Here is a 27,120-nt window from a genome sequence, read left to right as displayed (position 1 = left end):
TATTTCAGTTTAGCCCATCTTAAAATTAAAGTAGAAAAATAGGTCACAACTGTAAATATATGTAGTAAGAAACATGGAGAAAGAAAAATTTGGCTGAAACAAGCAGTTCAGATTCAGAGTTACTTGCCTCATGTGAATAAGATATAACTAATCAGGGATTTTTGTATTAAATTGGATCAAGAGCACAATGGATGAAAATTTGATGGGGCTAAGTTATTATTAAGTTTATGTTTTAGTCTACATACACTTTGTCTCTTTAGAATATAATTATATTTCCTCTTACTTACTTGCTTACTAAGGGCAGAGTCTCCATGATATTTAACTTCTAATTACAATAGTTGTAATTTGTAATCATGGTACTATGTATACTGTGGAAAATTCTGTTTGCCAGAGAGAACTGTGTTTCCTCACTTGAGTTATAAACTTTAGCCCTGGCTGTGTGGCTTAGTTTGTTGGAGCATTGTCCCATACACCAAAAGGTTGTGTGATCCCTAGTCAGTGCACATACCTAGGCTGAGGATTTGATCCTCCATCAGGGCGCTTATGGGAGGCAACCAGTGGATGTTTGTCACAGCAACGTTTTCCCCTCTGCCCTGCACAACCCCTCCCACCAGCATTCCCCCTTACCCTTAGTTCATGTCCATGGATCATACATATAAGTTCTTTGGCTTCTCCATTTCCTATACTATTTTTAACCTTCCCTTGTCTATTTTGTGCCTACCATTTATGCTTCTTACTTCCCGTACATTTTCCCCCATTCTCCCCCTCCCTGCTGATAACCCTCCTTGTGATCTCCATTTCTGTGATTCTGTCTTGTTCTAGTTGTTTGCTTAGTTTGTTTTTGGTTTTGTTTTTTAGGTTCAGTTGTTGATAGTTGTGAGTTTGTTATCATTTTACTGTACATAGTTTTTTATCTTTTTCTTAGATAAGTCCCTTTAACAGTTCATATAATAAGGGCTTGGTGATGATGAACTCCTTTAACTTGACCTTATCTGGGAGGCAATTTATCTGCCCTTCCATTCTAAATGAAAGTTTTGCTGGATAGAGTAATCTTGGATGTAGGTCTTTGGATTTCATGAGTTTGAATACTTCTTTCCAGCCCCTTCTTGCCTGGAAGGTCTCTTTTGAGAAATCTGCTGACAGTCTGATGGGAACTCCTTTGTAGGTGACTGTCCCCTTATCTCTTGCTGCTTCTAGAATTCTCTCCTTCATTTTATTCTTGGCTAATATAATTATGATGTGCCTTGGTGTGTTCCTCCTTGGGTCCACCTTCTTTGGGACTCTCTGAGTTTCCTGGATTTCCTGGAAGTCTATTTCCTTTGCCAGACTGGGGAAGTTCTCCTTTATTATTTGGTCGAATAAGTTTTCCACTTGTTGCTGTTCCTCTTCCCCTTCTGGTACCCCTATAATTCGGATGTTGGAATGTTTAAAGATGTCCTGGATGTTCCTGAGCCTCTCCTCATTTTTTTAAATTCTTACTTCTTCATTCTTTTCTGTTTGGTCATCCTTTCTTACTTTTGGTTCACTCCATTGATTTTAGTCCCAGATTTGTTTCCATCACTATTGGTTCCCTATGCAATTTGCTTCATTTCACTTAGTGTAGCCTTCCATCTAATTTGCGACTAAAATCAACCAGTTCAGTGAGCATCCTGATCACCAGTATTTTGAACTGTGCATCCAATAGGTTGACTATCTCTTGGTCGCTTGGAAGTATTGGCTCTGGGGCTTTGAGCTGTTCTTCTTCTTGAGCCATAATGTTTTGGTCTGTTTGCACCTGTTATGTATGAGGGACAAAAGCTTAGGTGTTCACTGGGGCAGGTCAGCCCAGTTGCTGGGTTGTGACTGGGGCAGGGTCAGAGAGGGAGAAATGGCATTTTTTCTGCTCTCTCTTGGATTTCAGTCCCCTCTGCTGCTTCCCACAAGCAAATTGGACCCTTTTGGTCCGTGGGTGGGTGGGCTTCTGTTCATTCTAGGACCCTGTGGATCTCCCCAATGAACTCTTCTGTGGTGCTAGGAGCCTCTCCTGGCATCTCAGCCCTTGAAAGTTTTTCCAATTGGTGCTTTTAGGCTTTTTAAAAAATTTCCCATCACTGAGGCCCTGGGTTGTGTGGTTTGTCTCACTGACCATTTTTAAACCTGCCTGGTTTCTCGGTGCACAAATGTGTGTTCACAGTCAGCCAGCCGCCTTGCGAGCCTTACTGGGTTTTCATCCCACACCCGCCCAGGTCCACTAACCAAAACCTTTTCCTGCCGGGACCCCTCTCTGCTAGCTGCTGACTCCGCCCCTCTTACCAGTCTGGATGAATGGTTCATTGTTGTTGGACTTCTGTACAGTTCAACTTTCTGTCTGTTTTGGTTGTGTTTTTGTTTCTAAATCTTTGTTGTCCTTAAATTTGGTTGTGCAAGGAGGCACAGTATTTCCACCTATGCCTCCATCTTGGTCAGAAGTCTAAATAAAATGTTTTTTAAAATAAAATAAAAGTAGAATAAACAACTACTCAGAAATAAAGAGGAATGACTACTGACACATACAACCTCAGGGGTGAATCTCAAATGTATTATGCTAGCTAGGAAGCCAGAGGCTAAAAGCTATCCACTATGTTTTCCTATTTATTCCCAAAGAGAGTACTTCATTTTGGAAAAGGCAAAACTATAGGAATAGAAAAATCAGTGGTTGCATGGGATCGAGGGAAGGGAGGATTTACTATTAAGTGCAACACAAGGGAAGTTGGGGGTGGGACGTGTAACAGAGTGTTCTGAATGTTGGTTCTGGCCGTGGTTATAAAACTCTATGCGTTTGTCAAAACTCATGGAACTCTAAACTGAAAAGAATAGGTTTCACTGTATGTAAATCCAAATGCCAGCTGAAAAAATAAGCAAAACTCAATTAAAATCCTGTAAGAATACAAGGACAGATGCTATACAGTGGTCGTCTTTTCTTTTTTAGTATATTTTTAAGTTATTTTAATACTTACTGTATTATCTTACTATAAAATAAGCTGCAGATACATAAAGCCACACAAAGCAAACACATGACTTAATTAAGTGTTACAAGATGAGTATTTTTGTAACCAACAAGCAGGTCAAGACGGAACTTTCAAGCCAGCCAAGAAGCCCTTCGTGAGCCCCATCCAGTCACAAGTTCTTCCTCCACCACTGGTCTCTGCCATCCAGACTTCTGCAGTTGCCCTTTCCATGTCTTTCCTTGTAGTCTCATCACTCATGCACATCCCTAGTCACTATAAGGTGGACTTGTTTGTTTATGAAGTTCATTTAAGTCTCACAATCTCTAGCGTCTCTGTTTTATTCCTGGCCATGTACCTGTCGAAGACTCTGGCTTGTTTGACATGGTTTTCCACAGTCTGGACTTTGTTGACTGTTGGCTCACGGCGAACCTGACATGTCCCTTTGTCTTCTGTGTTTCTTGCAAACTGGCAGCTGGATCCAGAGACTCGATCTGTCTCAGGTCCAACCACCCACCCTGGACAAGGTGGTACTGCCTTTTCATCAGGAGCCCCTTCAGGGAACATGGCAATTTGTTCAAAACTTCAAAAAACTGAATAAGTATAAAACACATTGAAATCATGAGAGTTTTAAATGATATGCTTGTAAATCTGTGACACTTCTACTTTTGAAATTTTAAGCCTTAAAATTGCTCTTAGACTTTTGGGACATCCTGTACATACTGTGAAGAAAAAAATACCTTATGTGTTCATCATGATGTTTCTGATGCAGAGTCAGGACTCTAGGCTTTTTACTTAATTCCTTCATTTTGTTGCATCTGTATCCCCTGTTGTCTACACCCAAACTCCTGGTTCTCAAGGACGTGAGGCGATAGAATTACAACATCAATGTTTGAACACTCTTAACCACAGCGCTGTGCACATATAATAACAAGAGTGGGGGAAATGTGCACAATCATGTGTGATCTACTCTTTGAATTAGAGACACAATTAGTGAAATTCATAGTCTTGGTAAACTGAAGACTGTATTTATGGATGGAAATTATTATCTACCTCAATGTTTTTTGATTCAGCCTTGCTTTAAAGTAAATATCAGAGGGCCAGTTGTTTTGAAGCAGCACATTGTAGGAAAACATTAGGAAGGCATTGATTTAAGTGCTTTTGTAAATTGAAAGCATTGAAAGCACTGGATTAACACTTCATCTTTGTTTAGATAGAGAGAAAAGATGGTGAGTGAATATTGACAATTTAATTTGCCATAAAAGGTAAGTTAAGTCTATAATTACTGATTCTTACCATGGATTTTTAGTTTCATCTAAAGTCTGTTTAGTAAAAGGGCAAGGAGCATCCTTTAATATTGGAAGTTGGTGTTTATAGTTTCAAGGACTCTTGAGAGATGGTTGCTGTTGCTTGCAAACATACCTGTTAGGAGGTGTGCTGTAGAAAACTGGATTTAATCACTGAAGTTGTAAAGTATGTTTGCCGTAGGAGGTTGATTAACTGGTTGACTGTGACCTCACTGATCTGGTAGCTTGCAAATAAAATTTTTAAATGACTCACATAAATTTTAAATCATAACAAATATCTCTTGTGTATAAAATGCAATACATATCTGCATATATATTAATTTTGAATATCAAGTGCTACTTTTGTACATTAAATTTTGTATTGGATATTGAAGTTTGGTTATAAAGAAAGAAATTGTAGAACTATTTTATTTTCTAGCTAAACTAGAAAGATTCTAGCTTGAACCATCTGCTCATCTTACACTATTTTAAGTATTTTTATACTATTTTCTATTTAAAAGTGTTGAATTGATGGGTTGAAGATATTACCTTACAGATCTGTATAGGATTTACAACTCACTGCAAGTATACATAACTCAAAAGTAACATAAGTAGATAATATTTTAATAAACACTTAACAAAAAGATAAAGATGGGTCAATAATAAAATAGAGGACATAGTGGATGAGGCAGAAAGCTCACAAAGGGGCTAATTTAGTGACCGATAACCTGAACCAAACAGATAGATGAGAAAGTTTAATGGTAAAAAAAACATTCAAACCAAAAAGATAAAAATGAAAGTGAAGGTTGTCACAGGCATGAAATTCTCTATCTCAGTTCGGGTGTGCAAAAAAAAAAGGTAGGGCGAAGGGCTTTTCTTTATAGCTCTATATAGAAAATAGCTTTACAACTAGGCTCATTTGCAGGCTTTGCTAATGACAGAAAACAAACTTGCCAATGCAATTTAATTCAGTAACTTCTGGGTTAAAACATAATCACTGCTGTCTAATAGCTCTGTTCTTCTGGTGTTCTCCCTCTCCCTTTTTTATTTTTCTTTTCCCCTGCATGGGGCCTGAGACTACAAGAGCAGACATAGTGTCCTGACCTTTTGGACAGCTGGCCTTGGCCTTGGCCTTCACTGGCTTCTTTCCTCTGTGCTTGACCATGTGCCAAGCTTCTCCAGGGACCCTTCTCACAGTTTCCTTAGGCCATAGGTGGAAGGGAAGTACAATCCTCCTCTGCTCTGGAGGTCTCCCAAACTCATCACACATTCTCATTAACCTTGCAACGTGGGGGTCATCCTGAAGGGGAAGCAACCTGGCTTCGGGCTCTTCTCAGAAACTGTGCATCTCAGTTCATGGCCCTTTTACATCTACCTTCCTTTTCAGCAGCCACTGGCTGAATTCTCATCTCCTTTTGGGAGGGAAACCAGCTCTGATATTATTATGCACCTCTTTGCCTGAGGGACATAAACAGCTTTCTCTGGGGCTGCTAGGCCCCCTCCACTAAAGTATAAACAAAGTACTTCTGCAACTGGGCAAGTACTGGCTTGGGCTGTTGACCTCCTTTCCAAACCCTTTTCTGTAGGGACCTCAGAGGGAGACAGAAATGTATGGAGTTGACTAAAGTAAATAAAGGGAAAATTTGAGTAAAGTAATTTGAGCCTGGCATGCTGGGGGCAAGGACAGAAAGCCCTCTCAGCTGCAGGCAGACATCTAACCCCTGAATATCCCTCTCCCTTCTCCCTCCATTCCTGGAGGCCCCGGAGAGTATAAGAAAGGAGATATCTTTAAATAGGACAGCTTTGGGATAGAAGAGGTAAGTGGGGCTTCTTGAGGGGCCCAACTGCCTGGTGCAGAGGAATAATGGGAGCGGTAGTTCCCATCTGCGGCTTCCTGTGCTCTGAGGTCTGCCTTCACTTGTCTCTTCAACATGCCCGGAGGGCACACGTCTCAGCTCCTGGAGCCTGTGGTGAACAAAAGCAGTTCTGGAAATGACAGTTTATTGTATACTAATATCCACACTCTTACTTTTTTTCTAAGCTGAAAAAAAATGTCCAGTTTTTAATTAGACACATGACTGCCCAGAATAAAAACCATAATACCCAGCCTCATTTGCAGCCAAATGCATCCATACGGCAAAAGTATTCTTAACAACTGTATACTAATGCATTTGAAATCTCTAAAAATAAAGTTCTGAGAAAACATGACACTAATATTATCACAAAAAGATAATTTGAACAGGCTGATAATCATTAATGCAATTAAAATAGCAGTCATCAGTGATCTCCCCCGATCACCCTTAAAGTTCCAGGCTCACACAGTGTTATAGTGAATTCCACTAGCCTTTCAGGGAATAGATGATACTTATTTAATGTAAGTTGTTTCAGAAGAAAAGAGAAAAAAGAGAACAAGATGCCCCACTCTTCTCATGAGCCTAATCTAACCTTGTTTTCAAAATTAAATTAGAAAATGAGATGCAAAGAAAGTTACAGGCCCATTTTTGTTTATTAAAATAGACACAAAAATTGTTAAGTCAAAGCAACAATGTATTAAAGTATATTATGATCAAATAATAAGTAGTTCTGCTAAGAATGCAAGGATGGTCTAATATCTGAAAAATCTATTAATGTAATTCATCACTTCAATGGAATAAAAGAAAATCACATGACTATTTTAATCAATGTAGGAACAGTATTTGATAAATTTCAACACCTAAAAAAATAAACAAACAAATAAACTCTGGAAACTAGAAGTAGATGAGAGCTTCCTTAATTTCATGAAGTCTCTAAGCCAAAAACTAATGGTAACCATCTTTCCAAATGGAGAAAAGTTAGACACATTTTGTTTTTGGATCAAGAAACAAACAAAATAACCCAGGAATTATCACATTATCAGTATTTGTTGTCATCTAATAGGTTTGGCCATTGCAGTAACTCAATCAATCAATCAATTGATCAAATAAAATCTATAAGAATTGGAAATAAAGATAGAAAAAAACTTTCATTATTGGCATTACTGGCAGATCAAACAATTCTGTACAGAGAATCCAAGAGAATTAACAGACACATTATTGGAATTAATAGTGGAATTCATCAAAATTACTTGTTAAAAGGTCCTTACAAACAGTCCTTTAGTCACAGTCCTTTACCCCAGTCAGGTCAGTGTATTTTTTTAAAACATAATTTTTAAGAGCAATAAGGAACATAAATCACTGAGAAATAAATCCAACCAAATATGTATGAGGTCTTTGAAACTTTAAAAAAAATTTATCAAAAGACATTAGAAAAAAACCTAAGTAAATGGGAAGATTCCTATTTACTATAGGAATTTACTACCTATTTTGTGGATAGGTAGACCCAATACAAAATGTTAATTGATTTTTACCAAATGAATCCATAATACTAACACAATAAATTTTGAATTAATAAATATTAATACAATATAAAACACCATTTTGGAGAACTTAATAAGCTGATTCTAAAATTTACATAAAAGAGCAAAAGACCAAGAACGACCATGAGAAATTTTAAAGATAAAGAAGCAGGGAGATATGCCTGATCAGATATCAAAATTTATAATGAAGTTATAAATAAATTATAACAGTGTAATGTAAGTGCAGAAATGGACAAATGGAATAATGGAACTGATTAGAGAATTCAGGAATGGGCCCATCCACGTAAGACAACTTGGTAAATAAATAAAAGAGATGGCAATTCGGATCAGCAAAAGGATGGCTTATGTGATAGATGGTCCTCAGGAAAATAGTTAACCATATGGAGGAAAAAAATAAAACTATAGCTCCACATCTCATCCTACACAAAAGTTAACTCTGTCAGAATTAGAGGAAAATTTAAGAGAATTTCTTTACGTCAGGGCATGAAAACATATTTTTTTAAAAAGAGAAAATAAGCCTAATCCATTAAAAAGACTGGTAAATTGACTAGATTCTTTAAAAATCTCTATTACAAAAGATATCATGGAGGAAATGATAAGCCACAGGCTGGGAGAAAGTATTTATTTACAGTTCAGGTGATAGACAATGAATTAGTATTTAATATGTGAAAGATTCCTAAAAAGAAAAAAAGGATTGGATTATACAACATAAAAATAACAAAGGATATAGGCATCCAATTCATAGAGAAATAAAGGAAACGGAAATAAGAATCACAGTGAGGTACCATTTCATACCTACCTTATTGGTGAAAATTTAAAAGTCCGAGCACCTCCATGAGTGAAGACAACAGTACCAGGGCGGGAGAGGGGAGAGTGAATTAGAATTACCACTTAGAGCCATTGGCAAAATACACTAAGTTTGAGAATGCGTGTCCCCTAATAAGGCTGGAAGTCCACTTCAAGGCATATTCCCCAGAAACTCTTGCACAGGTGCACAAAAAGGCCTATACAGGATGCTTGGTGCAACATAATTTATAATGGCAAATAACTGGCAACCCCATTACTGCTGTCTACTCACAGGAGAATGGATTACAGAATGGCGGTGGTGTCTCCCTACTAATTTTTGGCCATGTGATCTGAAGCTTAACCCTCTGCGTCTTCGTTTTTTTACCTAGTGATGAGGATCACAATAGTACCTATCTGGTAAGAAAAGATTTTTGTAAGGATAAGTGAGTCTGTATCGAGCACAAAATAAAATCTATTAAGAGCAGCAGCAACAGGAGCAGTGCCAGCATGATCAGTAATGGTCGTACATAGCGGTATAATGGGTGTATTCACATGGCTAAATTGCACAGGATTGTGCAGGAGGAAAAAAGTTGCAGGCCAATATGGACCGTATGTCTGCACACAGGCACATGGGGATGATGAACACCAAATTCTAGATGGTGATCACTTTACTTTCAAAGATGAAAAGAAGGAAATGGGTTTCAAAGACCAGTGGCAGGTGCTTCAGTAGTATCCATTTTATCTTTTAAGTTAGATTTTAATTTTATTTGCCATCTATATTTTGTATGCCTGAAAACCACAACTTTTTTTAAAGATTTTATTTATTTATCTTTAGAGGGGAAGGGAAGGAGAGAAGGAGAGAAATATCAATGTATAGTTGCCTCTCATGAGTCCCCTGCTGGGAACTGGCCTGCAACCCAGGCATGTGCCCTGGCTGGGAATTGAACCGCGATACTCTGGTTCACAGGCCCGCACTCAATCCACTGAGCTATGCCAGCCAGGGCAAAACCACAACTTTTTTAAAAGGTTACTCTGGCTGGGATTTTACTTAATGTTTTTCATTGACCTGTTGTTCATACCCCCATGACAAATTGGCTGTTCAGAAACATGATTCATTTAAATCCAGGAAGTCTTCATTTAAACCGCCCAAGGCAAGAAAAGAATCTCATTTCAAAAATATTTTGGGAAAAATTCCATTTTGTCCTTTTTGTTACAGAAATAAGTTTCTTGAGAAGTGAAACTATGCTGTATTATTTTCTTCATCATTATTTTCTTCTTCATTATTTTCCCATCTAGCACTGGATGGGAATTAAACATTATGTTTAACGATTACTTGGTTATTCACTTCTCTGAAATGTAAAAATAAAATTCCGGTGAAATATTTTAGACAGTGATTAACTCCCCAACCTAGCCCACCAAATCCTCTTTAACCTGTGTTGCCGCTTCAACTGAAGATAATTATAACGAATATAAGGAAAACTTACGTGGGGTGTTTGCTTGTTCGTTTGCTCAGTACTCTTAACATCAGCCTCAGTATAGGTCTACTTTCATTAAAAAGGGAAATACTAAATTAGTTGGTGTTCTAAATTTCTCTTTCAGAGTATTTAATAACTTCATCTGTTTGCATGTAATAGGATACAACTCATTCCATATCCAAATATGTTATAATTACATTTTTAATGGATTTTCTTTAGCGATGGGAATTTTCAATTCAAAGCCAGCATCTCTCAACTGGTTTGTGGGGGCTCCAAAGAGGAGTGTCAGAAAACCCCTGCCCAAGTCCCACCTCCTGGGCGACTGACCGCAGCCCACTCCCTCCCAGGGCTAAGCATGTCTCGTGGGAAAAGGGTGGGCGCCTGGTAAGCTGGGGAGGTGGGGAAGGAATTGGGCAGGAGTGGCAAAGAGAGCTGCCAGGGGGGAAAACAGCATTTCGTCCAGAAGATCCGGGCGGAAGCCAGGAAAATGACAGGCTCTATAGCAAACAGCAGAGCCATTGGCAAGGATGAACAGAGTTGGCAGCTCCAAAGCAGAAAGAAATTAAATTGTTCAAAATCAAGGCTGTTGCAGATGAGTTTGGGCTGGAGTTTGAACCAGGGAGGAATTGCGTGGCCAAGCTCCGTGTGAAAGCTGAAAGGAGTTACCTGTCCGCCTGGAAATGGAGAGCCATCCCTTCTCCCCCTTTCCATCCTTCTCCCTTTCCCCCTTTCTATCCTTCCTACCTGTATCTTTTGTTATTTGGAGAAAACTTTATATATGTTCTGCTACTCAGAGTAGACAGATGTCGATATTTCATCATATTGGCTTCCAATATTTTTAATCAAAACTCCAGTATTACAGATAAAGATGTCCCTCCCCTCAGTCCCATTCATCTCCTTCCCTGCCTGCACATGTCTACTATCATGAATTTGGTGTAGATTCTTCTAGTCCACACTTAAATTTTTTTTTGCTATACATGTGTTTATCCACAAACAATACAATATATTGTGTTTTTAAGTGGAGTAAATATGTCATACCATGCATATTGATGGGCAACTTGCTTTGGTCAATGAACATATTTCTTTGCTCTAACGATGTTCAATACATTGATCAAGTTTGCTCCTTTTAACTATTGTGTGGTATCCCGTCATGTAGCGTACCATGCTCTATGTAGGCGTTCCCTTCATGATATGTTTTCCAACTTTTCACCATTATAGGCAATGCTAAAGAACATCTTAATGCCTGTTTATTCTTTAGCAACAAAACAGCAATTTCTAGAGCAAAAGAAATAATAAACTATAATTCTAATCTTTTTGTGTGTATTCTAAGATAAAGGATAAGATGCATCCAAAATTAGTGTGTTGCTTAAATGTATGCAGGGGTTGCCAGTTGGTTGAGCTCATTGCTTATCTTGTCAGAATTCTCTAGTATACTCGAATGCAGGCTTGAGAACCAAATGCTCAGGTCTACACCTTGACTCAGACTCCAGTGAACTGAGGGTCATTGCCTAGTCAGAATTTTTTCCCCTTCTAGTGTTGGCTGAGGAGTGGACTCGCATTGGTGTGTGTTGGACAACAGTACCTTTGATGCATTCTTCCAGTGTTTGGGCTGTTTTGTGGAGCTTTCCTTTTACATAAGCTATTAGGCAATATGGCCTCAAACCAAGGAAACTGTGAATCTGGATCTCTTTCTTTTTCTTTATCCACAACTTCCTCCTCCACCACTCCCCATAACACCCTTGGGCATCTTGGATGTTAGCTTTTAACTTCAGTCTCCACTCCGATTGGAGACTGGCAGACATGTACCTGCCAGCACCTGGCCAGATAACACCAGAGAGAAAGAAATGGCATGAATGTGCTTTCTGGCAGCATGGAGCTGGCCAAGGCCACAGAGAGGGCCTAGTCCTGCCCAACCATGTGACAGGAGCGGGTGAGTAGACTTCCTCCCATATGGAAACAGACCCTGGAGTAGTGCTCCAGCCCAGAGGAGAGAGGAGTTGAAAGAGAGCCTTACCCTTATGGCTTCTAAACCCCGTGACTATACTTACTAGAAAACTTGGTTGAAATAGTACCCGACAACTGATGGAACCAGATCATGATCCATTCTTCCTGCGTGAAAGAAAAACAGGAGGGAACTAGGAGAAGAGAGGAGCTTTGTGAGCCTCTCCCTGCCCAGGCCAGGTGCACTGAGAGGTGTGATCCGTCCCCAGACCCTAGTGGTTCTGGCTCCCAGCTTCTTTTCAAGCCTAGACACCTGTTGCAATAGTAGAGTTAAAAAACCTTTCTCCCCAGACTAGCCCAGGAATCCACGGGACAGAGAAAAATTGAATATGCTTACAGAGATGTTGAGAAAAAGGATAAACAATGTCAGGAGTTTGGGGGTTTTTTTTCAAGAGTTTATTTATTTATCTTTAGAAGGGAAGGGAAAGAGAGAGGGAGAGAAATATCAATGTATGGTTGCCTCTTGTGCGTCCCCGGCTGGTAACTGGCCTGCAATGGGAACTGGCCTGCAACCCAGGCATGTACCCTGACTGGGAGTTGCACCTCGATCCTCTGGTTCGCAGGCCTGTGCTCCATCCACTGAGCCACTCCAGCCAGGAGGAGTTTGGATTTTAGTTAAATTCTATTTATTTAAGAAGGTTGAGAGTCATTGACCAACTCTTTCATTCTCCTGTCTAAATGTCAGTGAAACAAATTAGCTATAACATGTTAAACATGATTACATATATAAATCACTCATTATAAAAGCTCATCAAGATAGATAAATTCAGCTTTAAACTATGAAAAGTTGTTCCTTCATGCCATCCAGGATCATGTGTTAAAGACCTGGAACTGTTCCAATAGCCAGGTCTCTGAAGTCCTCTTGGATTTAGATTGCGAGATTTAAAATTCTAAGGACCTGGTAATCAACACTCCTGTGGCTAGGATAATTAAGTTATTGTGATGTAGAGCTCTGAAATGATGTCAATTCTTGGCAATTTCAGGAATCTTAAAATGATTTAAAAATAGCCCATAAAGAGCTTATGTTCAATGGTCTTTGTTTTTCAGAATGTCAGAATTGGCATTATGTTTATTTTGTGTGTATTTTTTTTCAATTTAAATAAATAGACTTTTTTACAGAGCAATTTTGGGTTCACAGCAAAATTGAGTGGAAGGCCCACATTTCCCATCTACCCCTTGGCCTGTGTGTGTGTGTAGCCCCACATTATCAACACCCTCCCCCAGAGCGGTGGCACATTTGTCCTGTTTTGCTACAGCTTCCCAAGACTCTCAATCCACAAGGTTCAATCTTTTAAAGCCCTTGCCATCTAGTTGGACTATCTTTATCCCATCCTTGTTAATAATCATTGGCAGCCTTCATCTCTCTTTCCTATGTTAATGGAGTACTTCTTATACTGAATGAACATCTTTTAACTTAGCCAGTTTTGGCCCAGTTGACTCTTATGCTGGGGCAGTCGGAGAGAGTCAGAAACCCCAGCTGGGAGTCAGAAACCCCCAGACCAAAAGGGAAGAGGAAGGCTATGGTAACCATCAGCCAGAGTTTGAGCCTTTGTGTTCCTCTCCAAAAATATCTGGGGGGGACACTCTATATGTTATATGATTCTTCAGGAAAAAGAGTCATAATGTCAATTAAATTTGTGAAAAACTGCACACCATTTGGCTCTCTTGGAGATTATAATGCACATTAGTGTATTATAGTCTTTAAGAAACCCTCTAGTGAAAGAACCTTGTTTAATTTCCATAACCCAGCATTACCTAAATTTATTTGACCAAAGGGCTCACGTCATCTCAAGAAATCCTACTCCATTAACACTTCGTAGAATCTGTGCTCCAGCAACATCCTTTGGGAAAGTGCTGCTCAGCATGTGGCAGGAAGTTGGCCAAGGTGAAGTAACGGACAGCTGAACAAAGAGCAGCACAAAGCAAGGAAAAGTCAAAGCTCCTGGGGGGCCTTCATTTTCACTTTTAATTTATTTTATTTTTTAATTTTTAACTTAAAAAATAATCAATGATGGGAGAAGCTTGAGCCTGTTCATGGCCCGGGGAAAAGCGCCTAGACGGGTGATATTAAAGTCACAGGAAAAGGATGATCGTAGAATCTAGTGGTGCCCTTTAATACTTCCAGCAGCTGCATGAGATAGGAGCTACCATTGCCCACATTTTTCAGATGAGAAAATGAGGGCTCCAACAGGTACTGTAAGGTTACGACAAATGGAAAATGCAACCGGGTGTAAAGCAGGATGTTATTGCTTAAGGCTGTACTCCCCGCCCCCAGAATGTTCCAGGAAGATGGGATGAGTGGTTAGCCAAGTGAATAGCCAAATAAGGTAAATATGTGGAGCAAGGCAGCCCGCCAGAATCTGCCCACCAACGAGTAACCCTGCCAATCAAAAGAAAAAGCTGTGTTCAATTGCACCAATCGCTAACAGCCACATCTGCTTCTGGATACTGCTTGCTTGCTGCGCTCTATAAAACCCCTGTAGTCTGTAAGCCAGGCGCGACTTCCATATTGCAGCTCTGAGGAGCTACGTGACTCCAGTCACAGTTGGGGAAGTTCGCCCCTGCACAGGTAAAGCTTTTGGCCAATAAATAACATCACGAGCTCTAAGTGCCTGGACATTTGGTTTCTCGCCATTCGAATACAACAGTACCATTGCCCAGGACCACACAGCCGCTCAGAGGGAGAGCTGGGCTTCACGGTCAAGTGTAATTCCACAGGCTGTGCTCTCTCCACTCTGCCCCACTTTCTACCAAGTCCTGCTGGTTCTGTGTTCTAAATATCTTTCCAAAATTTTCTCTTCTTTCTGTCCTCCCGCCGGAGTAGCAGTGAATGATGAGTTAATTTTGGCAGCATTTTGAATTGAGGTTTATAAGAAGCAGGATTCATTTCTTCCCTCCATGTCGTTGTACATATTTCCCTGCTCTGTCCTGAATACTCTCAGATCTCTTTCCCACCTCCCCACTCAGCATCCAGTCCTCCCTATGTGGTGAACTTATAATCATCATATATATATATATGCAAATTACAAAAACATAAATACAAGATAATGTAACTACATGTATACAATACATACATATAGGAGATCTGCCCAGTAAAAGTCCAGCCATTGTTAATATTATGAGAATGGTTTGTGGAACAATGATGTAACCTGGCAGCCAGGAGAGGGGACTGGAACACACATGGAGAAGAATGAGGACTTCACTGTCCTAGTCAGTGGGGGTGGTAGACACCATTGAGTGAGCATGTGTACTGTGTGGCTGTCACTTCAAAATGATTGAGTGGGTAGAGCAGTAAATCTGCATCAAACTTTGCATTAAGCTTGAACATTCCTCTGTGGAAACTACTTGGGTGATTCCGAAGTCCGCAGCAATGGGCAGCTGGTGACTGGCAGATTCATCACGACAATGCACCCACTCATGCATCACGCCTCGTGCAGAGTTTTTTTTGGTTAAACATTGAATCACCCAGGTGACTCAGCCCCCCTGCAGCGCAGATTTGGTGCCCTGTGACTTCTGGCTTTTCCCAAAACTAAAATCACCTTTGAAAGGGAAGAGATTTCAGACCATCAATGAGATTCAGGAAAATACAATGGGGCAGCTGATAGTGATTGGGAGAACTGTGTGCAGTCCCAAGGTGCCTCCTTTGAAGAGGACTGAGCTGTTGGCATATTGGCTGTTAGCATATTGTCCTATGTAGAGTGTCCTTGTATCTTGTATCTTCTTCAATAAATATTTCTATTTTTTATATTACATGGCTGGATACCTTCTAGAGAGACCTTGTACATTTTACTATGTATATATAGTATGTATGTTGCATCTTTTTACATATATATACAAAATATTTCTGTTATTAATAAGTGATGTAACTATTTACAAAGTCCTCCCCCAGCCATTCCATATTCCATACCTAAAGTTGTAATTCTTGTCTTGTGAATTTATGGGCAGCTGCAGGGGAAATAACATAGTGGTTGTGAATTAAAGATAATGACTTTAGACAGGTTTTCTGAAGTCTTAACTGGGAATGTTTGTTTCATTATCTTGCTACTACTTCAGATTCCATTTCTTACAGTGTCGAAGCATTAGTAAAATTTCACTACCTAGGAGGGGTTAATCAGAAATGTAGACGAAGAGGAACTGGTCAATATAATTTATGTATTTAGATCTTACCGAAGGCTTTTGACATGTTTTCAAAGCAAATATTGTATTTAAAAGATAATTATAAATTGATAGAATGAGCTCCAGCAGTGAATAGACATTTTTAAACTTAGATAACTTATTAAATATTTTCATAACATCTGTTTCCTGAGTCACATGCACATTTTAAAGTGCACTGAGTAATGAAAACAGTGTTATTTCCAGAATACACCTACAGCTTTAATTGAAAATGATGGTACTTCCAATGCCTGATAAAGCTGGAGGCTGACCTTTGCCCCAGTCTCATTCTGTACAGAGCAAAACATTTCAGTGTGGTTTCAACTGTCAGTAGTGAGCGAACCCACAGGTGACCTTGATCCATTAACACCAGATCTTAGGCTACATCCTGTCTTTGCTTTCTTTACCTTTACTGCTTTCTCTCCCATCAGTCTCCTGTTTATTTACCCCCCCCATTTATATGTTGAATTTTTTTAAAGTCTTTAAAATATTTGAAAAAATGTGAAACTAAATTTATATGGTAGATCATAAGATATTGGGGGGTAAACTTATAGATTTCCACTCCTTGTTGTTAGTTAGTATCAACAAATGCTAACTCCTAATGCTAAATGCTCAACAAATGCTTTGTCGTTAGCAAAGCTTCGTTGGCTCCTTTTGGTGACATTCAAATATTCATAAAGGGGCGTGAGAGTCTAGTCAAAGGGATATTCAGTCAGCAGAGCGGTCTTAAATAAAGAGCAACATCTCTCATACACTAATAAAACTGGTTTAGGTGAACTCCGAAGACCAGAAATATAAAGGGAAAATTTGGTTTTCCTGTTAGAGCCCCAAATGGAAATGCCTTTCGGTGCCTACATGAAACAAAGCACTGTCACTAAACACCATCTGCACACCTGCGGCCATGTGAGCTCTCCCAGCTCTGGGAGGAGAGAATGTGTCCTCTTTCCCTTTACAAAGCTCCCATCTACCTGGGAGGACAGAACCAGCAGGCAGGGCACAGGAGGGAATTGTGCAGGGGCGTGCGCAACTCTGTGTTAACCCTGTGGACCACAGAGAAGTGTCCAGACACAAAATGTTGAGATTTGCTTTTGATATCTTCCAAGTCCTTCTTTCTCTGCTTCTCTTGTCCTCCCAGGGTCTTCCTCTCTGATTTCGTAGGCACCCGGGGACACCCTCTTCTTCCTGCCACATCTGAACTCAAGTACCTATTTATTGAATTCAAGATGCCATCAGTTATAAAATATATCATTATTTTTACCACTATGAAAAAATGATACCAATTACATCACAGTGTTTTATCATTTAAAATTTTCAATCATTTAGACTTAGATTTAGGTTTTTTATGTGTAATACACGTTTGTATACATAAAAAGGAAAGTAAGATTAATTTAATCAGTGAAATCATTAAGATTTTCCCAAACCTTCAATAAAACATTATTAAACTAATTTGTATTGAGTTATAAATGACTCGTCCTTTTAAGTCAATACACCTACATATTATTGATTTCTATGTATCCTGTACTACAGACTGCAGAGGAGAAGTACAGATAAAGTTAAATCAAGAGCATAAGTTTGAATGGGATCCAGGGATGAACGAGATTGCATATTTTGGGCATGGGGTGCAAGAGGGAAAAGTAGGAGAAAAGGGAGAAAGTTAAAAACACAAACCTCTGTGATGTGAATGATTATTCAGTTGCAAATGAGATATAAGACCCAGCCCTAGATCAGAAACAATTCACACAAGCAAAAACAAAACCAAATACGTGTGAACACAGAGTTATCCATTAAAACCACCTAGTCTTCTGCCAAAATGTCTGCCGTGTGCACTGGCCAGCAGTGCCTGCGGTGTCATGGATGAGACTTGAGACAAATTCACATGGACTACCGAGTCCTGTGGAGGAAAAGGGCCGGCAAGGCTACTCCCTCAAGGGGAGAGCCTCAAAACGGCCTCACCACCCTCTCAGTGGGAGAGCGGCTTGGAAAGGCCGGGTAACTCTCTCAAAGGGAGAGAGAGCACACTGACCCTTGCCTAGACGGGCTTTTTATTGGGATTTTTGCACAGGAGTTCAGGTACAACTTATTAATCACTGTCAGGCAGTAAACAGTAGATAGTATACAAAGAATCATTAGGGCTTCTTCTAAATCAGGGCCTGCCTGCTAAAAGGCTACAGAACTTTGGGAACATAAACTTTTTCTGCTTGGGCCCTCATCATCTAACTAAAAGCATTCTAAACAAAGCAGGTCTCACAGGGTTTCACATATTCCTTCTCAGGCCTAATTACCCAGGGAGCCCGCCATTCCCAGAACAAGGGTGCACCACCCTCTGTCATTGTATCTAGGCTTAAGTCAGGCAGAGGAGGCATATAACCAAGGAATTCTCAGAGACTTCTCACAGACAGACTGAGGACTCAGGCTTCATCAAAGCCGGAGGGTGAGGGTTCATCACCCCCTTTCTCCATAGCCCCCCAAGTCCGTCCCTGGGGCCTCCACGTGATCATGCCTGGCTTAGGTGATTTCCCCCTTGGGGAATCTTATCTGTCATTGGCTAACTGATTAAGCATTGGAGGCTAGTTCTAGAAAGCAGAAGCTGCACTCCTGTCAGGGAGATAAACTTTGTCTCCTCGGTGGCTTATGGTCCGAAGGTCATTCACTCAGCCTTAGCCATGGTGGGTTTCAGCTTCTGAAACCAGGCAGGGTGGTTCCCAACAAATGTCCAAACTGTAATAAAGCTCTTGAGGAAATAATGAAGCAGCAAGAGATAAGGGGACAGTCACCTACAAAGGAGTTCCCATCAGACTTTCAGCTGGTTTTTCAAAAGAGACCTTACAGGCAAGAAGGAGCTGGAAAGAAGTATTCCAAGTCATGAAATCCAAAGACCTACAGCCAAGATTGCTCTATCCAGCAAAGCTTTCATTTAGAATGGAAGGGCAGATAAAGCGCTTCTCAGATAAGGTTAAGTTCAAGGAGTTCATCGTCACCAAGCCCTTATTATATGAAATGTTAAAGGGACTTACCTAAGAAAAAGAAGATAAAAATATGAACAGTGAAAGGACAGTAAACTCACACTAATTAACAACCACACCTAAAACAAAAGCAAACTAAGTGGACAGCTAGATCAGGAGTGGAACCATAGAAATGAAGATCACATGGAGGGTTAGCAACAGGGGAGTGGGAGGAGGAGAAGGGGTGAAAAGGTACAGAAAATAAGTAGCATAGACGGTAGGTAAAAAATAGATAGGGGGGGAGGGCAAGAATAGTAGGGGAAATATAGAATCTAAAGAACTTGAGACACGTGGACATGAACTAAAGAAGGGGAATGGGGGTGAGGGGGTGTGCAGGGTGGGGAGAATGAAGGGGAGGAATGGGACAACTGTAATGGCATAATCAATAAAACATATTTTAAATAAAGAAAAAAGAATAGAAGCTACAGAATGAAATATTATACAGATATGTAAAAATGGTATCATTTTGTATCAAGTAAAAATGTGGGATTCAAAATTACATGCACAATGTTATTACAACAATAAAAATATATTTGCCTGTGACCTAAATTATACAAAGAACTTAGGTAGAAACATGTATCCTCCTCCTTTCTAGATTTTCTTTAATATTGTTTTTGTATCTGATAAATTAATAATTAATTTAAAAGTATATATGAAAAAGAGTGAAATTAGTACATTAGCCAGGGAGGGAAGAATGATATAATCAGGCTAAGATTATAAAAAGAGATGAAATTGCTATCAAAATATGATTTAAACATCAACTTCTATACTTCTGCTTTATTTTAATATAATATTTTAATTAGTTATTCAAAGGAATCAGTAAAAGAGAAACATAGGATAATAGAATTCGCATTAGTTAAATGTCCATATTAGTACTTCATGACCAGTTTTTTCATATACAATCTAATAAATGCTGTGAATTATTGAAAGTCTCAATAACACAGATGAATCTCAGTGCTGAGTGAGAGAAGCCAGGCTCAAAGGCTACATGCTGTATGATTCCATTTGTATGACATTACAGTGAACACAAAACATGTGACATGAACAGATCAGTGCTGGTCAGTGATTCAGTGTTGGGGAGGACTCGACTACCAAGGGTAGCACAGGCGAATTTTTCTTTGAGATGATGAAATATTCTGGATTGAGATGGTATTCAAAGAACTGACCATCAAAAATAATAAATTTTATTGTATGTTAATGAAAAAAGGAAGGATAAAGAGAAACTTCCTGGAGTGTCGCTTACTGGTCTCCAAATGAAATTTGGCTGTTTAGATACTGAAGCTCTCTCACCACCCCGTCCAAATGTTGTCTCTCTTATGGATCATTTTCCAATCCACACCAGCCATCTCCCATCATAATTACTTGCTTGGTCTGTGTCTCTCTAGCATTTCACTTTTATCTGCTTTTACTGCCTTATTGAGCATTCTTCTCCTCCCACAATAAAATAAATGCGAGTTACTTAAGAAAAGGGAATAGGCCAAGAGCCTTTATCTTGCTGGCTTGTCCACACTGGGTTTAAAACCTTACAGATGGGACACACCTAAGTATCTGTCAAAGGAAGGAGTGAATGAATTGCTGCCTTATTAAGCATTCTTCTCCTCCCACAAAAAAATAAATGTGAGTTCCTTAAGAACAGGGAATAGGCCAAGAGTCTATCTTGTTGGCTTGTCCAGCATCTGGTTTAGAATTTCGTAGGTGGGGCACACCTAAGTATTTGCCCATCTTCAAAAAACAAACAAAAAGCAAAAAACAAAAAGGAAGGAGTTTTGTCTATCTTTAAAGATTTTTATTATGGAAATTTTCTAAAATATTCATGAAAAGAGAGAATGCAGTATAATAAATCCCATGTTATCTAAAAACTAACTTCATACTCTCCACATTCAACTAGATTATTTTAGGCAAATCTCAGATGTTATATCTGCCATTAACACAACGATATATATCTCTATTAAGACAAGGGCTCTGTTTTGTTTAATATAGCCACAATGCTATTTTCCTTTAAAATGAACATCTTTAAACATATTTTTAATGTCCTTAACTTTATTATAGTTAATATTGTCTAATAGCCACTCACTGTTCAAGTTTCCCAGTTGTCTCATGAATCTTTTTTACAATTGGTTTGTTTGAATCAGGATCCAAACAAGGTCCACACATTGCATTTTGTTGACAAGTTTCTTTAATTTCTTCTCATCTACACCAGTTCCTCCTGTAGGTCATCTGTTCCATAAACGTGTCCACATTTTGAATTTGTGATTTAGGTTTGTAGGTGGTCCTATGTACTATTGTTGCATTACATCAGAAATAATGATGCCTGGTGGTCTCTCCCTTTGTGATGTTAAGATTAATCTGTAGGCTTAGGTGTTGTTAGATGAATTCATCCATTGTGATGTTCCCCATCAGCTTTTCACCTAAGAACTTTAGCAATGAAGATCTACTATTTCATGAGGGGTTAGAAATGGGGTGATATTTTAATTGTGCTATTTCTTCTGCCTAGGTTAGCTGGCATTCACTTAATACATGTAGAGAAGCCAGAATAAACACTTCTCTATTTTTATTCACCATTTTTCATATTAAATGAATTAGTATTCTAGCAATCGCCAAAGGTGACAACTGTTTTTTTTTAAGTATTACATTCTCGTAAGTTCTAACATGATACATTTCAAACCCTGACTTATTTTTGGTGCTTAAATTGGGCCATCTTTCACCAGTAGGATGCTTTTTAATCTGCCTCTAATATTTTTTGATTGTTTCTTTTCTGATGGGGTAAGATATTCTAGTTTCATCATGTGCATTTTCTCCCTCAGAACTGGAATCTGCCACTTATTGATCCCAGGCACCCGGATTACTTTTACTCGGACCGCGGGAGTGAGTGCTAACAGTTCTCATTTCGACGGGTTGACCGTGGCTTCTGAGATAAAGTGCTCACTAAGGTGTACATTTGAGCAATTAGAACGAAATCAGAGACCAGCAAAAATCACGGAATAAGTGGAGTCAGATTTCATACAATAAAGTATATTTTACATATACTTTATATAAAGCTAAACAAAAGATATCACATTTTAACATATTACATATATGTATATATTAGTGCTACTAAATAAGCCATTGCTAAAACAAGTAGTAGAAAATTAAAAAGATTCCTAGCACAAAACTCATATTAATTAAGATCGTGAGACAGATTCTCCAAGTAATATTATCTTTGTGAGCTGCTGTGGATTCTTTTTGTTTTTCTCGTTACCAAGATCTAGGTTGGAATGATTTAATAGTGAACTGTTGCCTTGTGTGGGTGTTTGAGTATGCGTAACATGAGAAATTATAACTTTAGGTAGTTTCAGCCAAAACACCAAACACATTTAATGAAAATGTGCACATGTACAAATCTTATCTGTGATTGGCTATGTTACATCTCATGTTTTATAAATGAGTGGAAGGTATAGTATCGAAATGAAGGTACACTGCATATTGACTCAACACTCAATCTACTAATTCGTTGGTCTAAAGCAGCAATTTTCAACAGGTGCGCTGCAATAATTTTTAAAACCTGCAATGCCTGACTAGTCAGGGGCATGACTTGTTTTCGCTTAGACTGTCAAATTTGAAAATGACAACTGTTAACACAACAATAGCCGTCTGGTGTAAATCAGTAAAAATTATACCTATTTCTTTTGTCAGACTGGCAAAAGATATAACATATTCTTGTGTGCCCCAGAAGTTTAATAATTAGTTTATGTGTGCCATGAGACGAAAAAGGTTGAAAATCACTTTATTCTATTCTAACATTGAAATAAATAGAATAAACCACTTTATTCTATTCTAACACAGGAATTGAAACAGGATATGGAACCAATTTTAACAACTTTGGAATCACAAGTTCTCCAGCTAAAAATTACTTTTCTTAAATAGAAGTTGCCACAAGAAAGAGGAACCTTGTATTTAGGTTAGAAACTTTCTAATAAAGAGAATTTTAGAGGATCTTTAAGCATAGTTACAAAGTCCAGATGTGAATGAACTCGCCTATCGAAGGAGAAGTCTTGGGACTAACCACACTCAAAGTGCTCAGAGCACCATAACATGAATTTTCAAAGGAAAAACACTTCCCAGGCAGGAGCTCCTGAGCCACTTGTAAACAATCCTTTGGCAAGATAAAAGTGTCTTTTATCCTAAAACATTTAACTTATTTATCAAGAAACTTAACTTGCCAAAGTCAAATAAAAATCACAGAAAATATCTAAAATTAATCATTTTAATTCTTCTTTCAAAAAAGATTTTTTAAGTGCCAAATATTTTTATAATAAATGAACATCATGAGGTGTGCAAATATATAAGGCTTGATAAAGAACTGCACTATAGCGAATACCAGTTCATAAAAGGAAAACATTTTGTGTAGCTGGGCTCTCTCTGATGGGCGAGGAGACTTCAGTTCAGAACTAGCTCAGGGAGCATCTTGAGTACCTTTCACAGACGCACCGCGGTGACAAGTCATTTACACTGAAGTGATCCATCCCCCAGCAGCACGAGAACCTGGAAGTACCAAAAGCAGGCCGAAGAATAGGAAGAATAGCTGAGAACAAGCCATCGTTTTTTAAAGTTTAAATTTAAATTATTTATTGTATTTTTTCCATTACCATTTACCACTCCTATACCCTGTTCCACCTTGACCCACCCCGGCACCCCGCCCCCCACTCACCACACTGTTGTCTGTGTCCAAGCGTTCTGGCCCTTTTCTTCTTGCTTGCTTATTCTCTCCGCCTGTCCCACCCCCCCACCCTAGAGATGTCAGCCTGCTCTCTACCTATGAGTCTATTTCTATTTTGCAACAAGCCATCTTATACATATGTTTGTTGATAACTTCACAGTTTTTCCTAATTGCATATTTTTATCCAAGCCATTATATAATGATGTTCCTGTCTTTCTGAATAGTTAGATTTATACTAATGTCTTGGTTTGCTTATGGAAGCTAAAACCTAAATTGCTTAAAATTTTAATTTGGTTCTCAGACTCTTCCATCCTTTTATGCAAACATAGCAAAGAAAAGCTCCATTTCAGTAACACAAAACAGCCAATGTGTTTGAATTACAGTTTTTCTAGGGACTTAATGAGTGAGGCAGGCAGCTTGACCTTCTGGGGCCCCATAAAACTTGATAGTAATATTGATTATCTTTATGTAGGATCAGCCCAGAAGAGAGAACACATGCCAGTTACATGAGCTTTTCAGAAACAAATGTTCTCGCCAGAAACAAAGTAGAAAACAGCTAGTATCAAATCTGACCCCCTTGTCATGTTGCAACGTGCACTTTTCAACCAGACCCCTACAAAAATGTCTTATTAAAGTGGATTTATTGGCTTTCTTTTCATAACAGTAAATTTACCATGGCAAAAGTAGGTCAAGAAGCAATTAGTGTCTTATTATTTCATTCATATTTTAAAGTTTCTTTGACTTTTTAAACAATCAAATAATCCAAATATCATGATGTTAAAAGCAAAAACCAGGGAGTTTCCTCCTGTCCCTTAACAGGGAATTCTTGCCAGGAGCAGCTGCTCTGGTCCACTGTGGTCTCCTTGTTGGAACTGAGAATTGCCTGCCTCTCTCTTCTTATTTCCTTCGTTGTTTCTGCGGACTCCTCCGTGGCTTAGCACATTCTCACTCCCATCCTGGACAGTGCTAACGGCTGCAGGGGAATGAGCGGGGAGAAGGTGGAACCGCACGACTCCCCTTCCTCTTCCTGGGCAATTCCCTCACCAGCATCCCTTTCCCCTGTCTCCTCATTCTCTTCAGTCCCCCTGAATATGCACCCACCTCACTCATTTGAACCCATCCCATCTCCTTTTCCAAAACTCTAAGCTTTTATCATTCCAAAGCTGGACCAACCCATGTGGGCACCCCTGTGCTGGAGAAAACCATGAACCCATTTATGGGTTGAATTGTGTCTTCCCCAAATTCGTATGTTGAAGTCCTGAACCTATTGGTTTGCAACTTACTTGGGAGCTTTCTGGGTGTCATTTGAAATTAGCCCCTCTTATGGTGATGGTGATGGCTATGGTGATAGCATTTCTTATATATTGCTTATATATTAGGATCCACTTTTGTTCAGAAGAGATAAACCACAGACGCTGTGAGATGGTGCATGGGTGGGGCTGTTGCATTTGTGGGAAGTGGAGGGTGAAGAGCAATGTGATGTAGATTAGGTGAGATAAGGCAGTCAGTGCTGAGATCTGGAGTTAAATTATGTTTCAAATAGACCCTACACACAGACACACACACACATCACCAAGGTTGTAACATAAATGAAAAGAAAAAAGAAAAAAGGTACTGGGAACACAAGGTATATTTTCTACTTTTTTCTCTTTTGTAAGCTTTTACAAAAATAATCTGTGAATCTAAGATTGTGAGAACCCTCCACAGTTCAGACTGGCAAAAAGGAAAGCAAAATTCTCTGCTCCACTGTTCAGGGAATAAAGCTCTGATGATGCAGAAAATACAGGCTTCAAAGTTATTAATGCTCATAATTTGATGGGTGTGTTCAGCCTCTGGATGTACCATCTTCCATGTTATTTCTGACTGGCAGGCAAATGTTCTCTCACGTTCATGTATGTCCCATCCAATGTTGTACACATCATTTTGGGGACCGCTAAAATGCGAATGCTCCCTACCCATTATTTTTATAACTAGGTATGAATATTAGTTAATATTTTAAAAATCTTGTGCAAATGGGCAGAGTTAGACTCACTTTAATTGTGTAATAGTGTTTCTTCTACATTTTGTCTATTATTTACTGCAAGTCACAAAATAAAGAAAGAATGGAATTTATTTATGTGATAGCCAAATCAAACCACAAAATCGGGTATGAACTGAGACTGACCGCATGCTCAAGTTCATTGCCTTCATATCTAAAATATAAACACAGTATTATTTTTGTCTTGTAGGACTAACAAAAACTTATTTAGATTCTCATTTTTGTGTTATGCATGATTAATAAACACAGCGAACAACCCACCAATACAGACAGCTAAGCAGATTTGAGATACAAAGATACAGTCTCTCAGCAGGGCTAATTTTCTGTTAGCTTTCTTGGGGCTATTTAATTTTTAACTTTTCTTCTCATAGAGGGCGTGCATTAACTGACTGGATTTTGTGGGGCTTAAAGCTTGCATAGCTTCGGGCCTCTCTAAGGTGAAGTATGGAATATATACAAAACTAGGTTCAGAACCTTGAAAGGTGTGGGTGGGTGTAAGTGAGGGGCCCTGAAGCTTAAATTTCATGAGAGTCACGGTAAATCCACCCATGGTTCATGGGAAACAGATTATGTGTTCCAGATGGTGTCTGAAAAATGTCCTGATACGGGCTATTTTTCTGCCAGACAGTCATTAAATGTTTCTTATATTATTAGATAAGCATCTTAGGCTCTCTTTTCTTCTCTCTGAGCTACCATCGGTTTGATTAGGCTGATGTTTCTCTCTCACATCTGTATTTTTCTTCCTCTCTTTCTGCCTCCCCTCCACTTTCTCTAAAAATAAATAAAATATTTTTAAAAAACAAAACAACAAAAAAAAAAACCTCTTACCTGCCCTGCTTCATATTCCCCTTAAAGAGAGGCTCTGAGTGGGCTCTGAGAGGAGAGAAAATATGTTCTGAGGATTGTTAGCAGTGTTTCTGGAATAAGCAGCTCTTTCTGAATTGCTCGTGAGCACGGTCGTACCTTAACCACCTTGATACCCCCAACCACCAGGCCAGTGCCTTCACTGCCATGTCGTTCTCCATAAGCATTTGTGTTTGTTGGGTATTTTTGATTTGATAAGTATTTATTGGGCACTGTTCTGAATGCTGTAACGGAGGACTGAACAAAATAGAAAAACAACTCTGCCCTTGAAGCTTACCTTCTAGTGACACATGAGTACACCATGGCTTGGGTGTCCAGGTTGTGATGGTGGTGGTGTGTGTCTACATGCATTTTCAGGGGAGCAGCGGGGGGAGGAAAAATAGTGGATATTAATGTAGAAAAATGTATGACTTTCGTAGAAGGTAATAATAGTCAGTTTGAAGCAGCAAAGCATGTCATGTAC

The 27,120-nt window shown here is 39.1% G+C and overlaps 1 long non-coding RNA gene across 2 annotated transcripts; it reads left to right on the top strand.

The window, feature by feature from the left end:
- Positions 1-2,952: 2,952 nt before the first annotated feature.
- Positions 2,953-12,284, top strand: LOC118992395 (uncharacterized). Of its 2 annotated transcripts, none has more exons than XR_005067622.1 (3): positions 2,953-3,564; positions 8,819-8,846; positions 10,124-12,284. It is a non-coding gene; the product is annotated as an uncharacterized LOC118992395 (long non-coding RNA). The 2 variants fall into 2 exon arrangements; XR_005067623.1 differs by lacking the exon at positions 2,953-3,564 and adding an exon at positions 4,964-6,070.
- Positions 12,285-27,120: the final 14,836 nt, after the last annotated feature.

Source organism: Sturnira hondurensis, unplaced genomic scaffold (genome assembly GCF_014824575.4).
Source record: "Sturnira hondurensis isolate 20B ecotype Veracruz unplaced genomic scaffold, ASM1482457v3 Scaffold0008196, whole genome shotgun sequence".
NCBI classification, from domain to species: Eukaryota; Metazoa; Chordata; class Mammalia; order Chiroptera; family Phyllostomidae; genus Sturnira; species Sturnira hondurensis.
Note: the sequence above shows the minus strand (reverse complement) of the source record. Positions and strands in the feature narration are given on the sequence as shown.